We start from the raw sequence: 6,230 nt of genomic DNA, 5'->3' as shown, positions 1-6,230 counted from the left end.
CTCTAACAAACTTATCATGCTAGAGAACGTCTTACATAGCATTTATGTGCAATAGTTATGAAATATTCATTTTAGCCATGATTTTAACATTTCTGATGAATCTATTGTCATCCGTGGCGAGTTATCCAGCATACATTAATAGTATCCAAAAATCAAATTTAGGTTTTAGAAACCTTTTCTCAACCGATTGAAACAAAAATTTGTCACAAAACTGCATTTGTAGTCATAAAAATCACATACCAAATTCGGTATATTTAACTCATTATATTTTTGCGCGTTTATATGGTGGGTTTTGAAATATATACCGACCGATGGTCAACCCCGCATTGGATTTGGCTCAAAATGTGGTAGGAGTCTATACTATTCATGTTAAATCTGTGTTCCGAATTTTATTTTCCTAGCTCTCTTCGTTTTGTAATTTTCGTGTTAAATTATATTCATACAATCAGACAGATGGACTTGCACCAGATTTTACAAAAAATTCGATAGAAATCAGCAATTTTGGTTAAAAACCGTATACCAAATTTCAACCATCTAGCTCAAAGTATTTCTGAGTTATTTTTTATCACAGAAGGACATTTTCCAAAAATGTGTTTTTCGAACGCGGGAAATCTGAATTTAAAGATTCGTAAAAATCTTGAATTCGAATTTTTTAACAATGTCTATACTTTCTCTGTACTATGTATACTAGAAAATAGAATACAGCAATTAAAGAATGAAGTAATGTTTATTTAAAATTTCATATCAAGTTTTACTAGAGGTTAATCATTACTGTTAATTTTTAAAATACTTATACCACATTCTGTTATAAATTTCTGTAAAGACATAGATACTCTTAAAATGCAAATATATTAATTAGGCAGTATGGATATGTTGAACAAACTTACATCATAATTCGAGTTAATATGAATCTCATGTGTATTCAGAATAAGCTATAAATAGATGACACGCATCCATTGATTGCTATATCTCAGAATATAAATTCAATTACATTATCGATCTAATATGGCTTCAAAATGATGATAGTGTAATTATATATATTTTTATGTATTCAGAAATAATTCAACAAATAATGAAGTTTATAATTGAAATCCATATAATTATTAGCTCATATTGCAAATAATTTTTTTTACAAGATTGAAAAAACTGCAGTCCATTACATATAGATTACAACTTGTAAGCTGTTTAGTATTGAGGAATTGAAGCATTTAATTTTGTTTAGTGCTGTGAAAAACAGCAATGTCTGGTAAATTTATATTTTAAGATTGGACTACTATTTAGTAACTGTATCTAACTATAAAATTTCGAGTAGTAAGAATCAAACTCTACTTTAAGGTAGAGAGAAAAAATAAAATCGATTTTTTTGAATATCAAATTCTAATGCAGCTCAGAACTTACACATTTACCTCTTACTCAACAAAAAATATTGTTCAATAGTCTAAATGTCGGCCAAAATTGTAAAGATATCATAACATATTCATTGGATATTTTGTGTCGTTACAGAAAGAATTCTCTTCTCAATTCTTTTTCTATATATTTGAATTATATATTACATTTTGTATTCGGTTTCGTTGCATAATGTAAAGAATCGAGTATAACATTTTGTGTCTCTTCTCTTTAAACATTTGTGTTCAAAATTTGATATATATTTATGTCTAACATAATTTAGTTTATGTAACTTTCTTTATTGAGTTACATACGCGTACGTACATACAAATGAAAAAATTGAAGCTATAATTACGAAAATGTATTTCTTCTGAATCAAAGAGGTTTAACTCTCTCATTTCCATTAAAACGATTTTGAAGCGCCTTGAGATTTTCGTTTTAATATCAATGGGAGTCAGTTTCGAGCGCTTGGAGCGTCAGTTTGAAGGAAAGGCCTGTGTGAAAATCGGCTGTTGTGTTAAACACAGTCGGAAGTCTATATTATCTCTGACAGTTGCGACTTTTTCACAGCCACGCGCCTTAAAGCTGTAGGGAGACATTCACTTACTAAATTGTTTGCATAATTTTTTTTTTAAAGGTGTTGGTTTCTGTTTTAAAGTGTTGTTAGTGCAAAATAGGAAAGATTTTATGGATATTTACTAAAAGAACTATTTCCCACTGAAACGCTCTTTTAACGATGAATGATATATAAGTGTAGCCAGACTTTCTTTATTTTCCCGATAAATACCAGATATTCTTTACAATATTAATATTGTAATAATATAAAAACAGACTATTCGATAATTATTGCAGCCAATTCAGAAGGCAGTTATCTCATGATATATCTAGCGAATCTCATTATTGTGGAAGTAAGTTATTTTGGATTCCCACCGGCTTATTCTGTTGAAAGGCTGTCGGAATTTTTGATGCTCAGTAAAAGCTATCATTTTCAAATAGCATTGAAAAATCCGAAAAACTTAAGATTGTAGCGGCTTTTCTTCTCCCTTCATAGAAGTAGGACTATATAAATACCAATTCAAATGTCTTTTAATTAGCATTCTAAAAATTTCTCTTGAATCGTGAATTTTTATTTTACATATTTTGAATCAGTTTTTGTTGAATCATTTGTTATGAGTGAACGAAAACGTGAGCTCACTGAAGAAGAAATAAAAGCAATTTAAATTGTTTGCGGAGAAAGTGAGAGTAATCTGTCAACAGATGTTGATAGTTGGCCAAAAAAAAAAAAAAAGATAATTTGATTAATCTTTCATTTACTCTGAACAGAAATTAAGAAGATGAAACTGTCAAAGATAAGACGGTCGAGAGAGAGACGAGGAATCAACAAATAATGTCTCGAGCTATCTTAATCCTTTTTGGACAAAAAGCACCGAGAATTGGTGGATCCATATCATGAAGTATCAAAAATTTTATTGCGTCCCTAAACTTAATCTACAGTTGGCAAAAGATTGTTTTGATAATAACATACTAAAAGCTTAATAAAAATAATATGAAAAATACGAAAATTTTCTATGTAGATATTTGTCCCAACCTTTTACTTCAAAGATCTAAAAATGCTTTATTTGTTACCAAAAATTTGCACATGCTTCACTCTTGTGTGAATTTTTGGAAATATAATATCAAATTTTCGCTGAAAAATTTATTTTGACTTAATAATAACATAAAAAAATTGAAATATTTTAAAATCAGAAATTTAGCATTAAAAAATCAATGAGCATAACGATTATACTAAAAAAAAAAAATACTTAAGAACTAAAATAAAATTTTTAGCTTGAAATTTGAAGATATGTATTTTTGAAATATATTTCGATGAGCAATTTTTTTTTCTAATTTTATTTAATAAGCTTTCATATTTTAATATTAAATGAAGCCTTAAAAGTATGCTATCTCGTCTATTGAATTGCTTTGATAGAATTAAAATTTTGAAAACATAATATACAATAATTTGCTTGTTTTAAAAAAAAATTTAAAAAAAACTGTAATATTTAAAAATATTAGTAAAAATAAATTGTAAAATAAGCATGTATTTGGAATATATATTTGTCCCAATTTTTGTTTCACTGATTTAGTGCAAAACAAAAATGCGTAATTTTTGGGGGAACGTAATGTGAAAACTTCATTAGAAATTTAAATAAAAACTCAAAATTCTATTCGCAATTCTAAAAATATCTCTCTTAGTATTATTATCAAAAATTTCAAATAAAATTTTACAATCAAAAACTAATCTTTAAAATTCAATAATCAGAATGTTCCGTACTAAAAAAAAAAAAAAAAAAAAAAAAAAAAAAATGCAATACTGAAGGCAATTAATATATCATTTTTAGCTGAATGTTGAAAGTATTATTTTCGGAATGTGTTTCAAAGAGTGCTATTTTTTTTTCCAGATAGATTTCGTTATTTCGGCATTAAATGAAGACTTAAAACATTATCATGTATATTACTAAATTGCTCTGACAAATTTTTTTTAAAAAAATTGCTTAGTAATATATGATGTATTATTTAATTTTGGAATTTTTTTTATTAATATTTTAAAAGCTCAAGAAAAATTAAGTCAAAAATAAAGATGTTTTTGAAACAAATATTAATGTCAATATTTATTTTAAAAACCAAGCGTGAATGTTTGGAAGTATAATATAAAACTTTTCTTTTAAATAAAATCCAGTCCGCAAAGTATAAAATAAGTTAAAAAATTTTTGTAATCAAAACATTTACTTCAAATAATCAATGAGCAGAAATCTTCACACTTTAAATACAATAGAGTGAAACTCATAAACTGAAAGGAAATGCAAGCTCGTTGTTGAAAACAATAAGGTAATTGCTTAAAGTAGAGGGATGACAGATTTATTACTTAGAACGACGGGGAGCAACTGAACCTTGGATTGGAAGAGTCCATGTCTTGCAGAGGCACGCCGAGAAAGTCTGTTGTTAAAGGGAGAGTCGCTTGAAAAGTGCTTCGATGTTAAAGAATTAAGTATGAATTCGAATCTTTTGGAAGATCATCATATATTCTTTTTAAGCCTGGAGGTCTCATGTCAATATAATGCTGACCTTACACATTATTTCATTTTTAACCATTACATAGTTTAGATTGGTCATTCTCCAATCCCTTCGATGAACGATTGCTAGAATACATAAAAAGCCACATCCTCCTCCATGGATTCCAGGCTCTTCTCTCTACATACGTTTTTACTAAAAGAGACGACGGAAATTTAAATGATTGGATATCCAATTTCCCATTTCACAGTTTGACAGTTTTTATGGATTCTCGCATTAGTCATGGAGAGTCATCGCTCTATTGGCCTGGAACGGAATGATTGTGAACGGGCTTCATATATTTCGCAAAGCTTTTTCTTCTCATTTAGCATGTTCTCGCTCCTGCAGTCTCCAAGCTGAAATTTGAGCTGTATTTTTAATGATAAGTTTCTACAACCGGATAAAAAAATTTCTGTCTTGCCAGTCGGAAATTCCTGGTTTTGTACACATGCAATTTTCATATGAATAAAAGCTTGCCTATCTTCCATAATGTAGGTATTAAACTATGGGCGTTTTATGTTTTTTAATATTGAGAGGAAACTGGCTACTCATTTGGGACACCTTCCTTTCGACTGATTGAATACAAATTTGATCTAGATCTACTATATGTTGTATAAGCTTCTTATAGAATTTCGTTTATTTGTCTTTGTGAATTTTCATCTTTGCGTTTAATTACAAGCGAGTGTACAGATCTACAGATGGCTGATCTATTAATGCGTTTAACCCAAAATTTGTTATAGATCTAAAATTAAATAGCATTTGCTAGTTAGTTAACGCTAACCCTCTAGCTCGTTGTAATTTTAGATAGATTCCTATTGGTATAATTGTATTCATTTCACATAGGACAGACAGATGGACTTCCCTCTCACAGATTTTATTCAAACCTGAATAGAATTTATAATTTGGCTGTTAAAATACCGAAATTCGATCTCTGTAGCTTATCGAGCTCTTAAGTTGTGACGTTAATAGACATATATAATTACAAAAATGGTATTTTTAGAACCAGGTAGGTCCGAAACCTTGACATCCATCAAAATCTTAAAGTAAAATCTAAAGTTTTTTTGAGAATTATAGTGTTTTCTCTTTGCATCCAATTCATGCGAAAACAAGTTGTTTAATAACAGGAACAAAAGGTGGGAAGGGGGTGGAGTGCACCATGGAGGCGAAACAGTACATTTATACTGTTTTTTCTTTTCTTTCAAAAACGAATTTATCGAGAATCTAATATAATAATCACGGGAACCATTTATATTTACTACATAAATAATGCAAACAGAAGGGGAAAGTATCTTGTCATGCCCAGGGTTCACTTACTTTCGCTAAAAAACTAATGGGAAAGTAAAAACGAAGAGAATACAATGCGGATAATAAGAAAAAGTACGGGTTAAATGTATTGCTGTTTGAAGAGCCTTTGCCTAGAAAACTATGAACCCTGCATGGGGATTAGTTGACCATCAGAAAATTAGATGGAATTCTGAATCGGTAAATATTTTTGTTTGACAAATTTGTCAGCAATACAACTAAATTAAAACGAATAAAGAATAATCACTAAAAAAAAAAATCCTTTTGAGTTATTAATTGTTTTGATCTAATAATTTCAAATTCTGAAAAAATAAATAAACTTCTTAAATAAATACTTACTTCTTAATACTTAATAAATAAATAAATCTAATTTATTCCATTTCATCAAATTTCCAAAAGGTTGTGAATATATATTCACTAAAATTTTAAGAAACCTGCATGTAAAAATGATT

The sequence above is a fragment of the Argiope bruennichi genome, chromosome 2 (assembly GCF_947563725.1).
Source record: "Argiope bruennichi chromosome 2, qqArgBrue1.1, whole genome shotgun sequence".
Taxonomy (NCBI): Eukaryota; Metazoa; Arthropoda; class Arachnida; order Araneae; family Araneidae; genus Argiope; species Argiope bruennichi.
The sequence above is the reverse complement of the archived record's forward strand: the minus strand, read 5'-3'. Positions refer to the sequence as shown.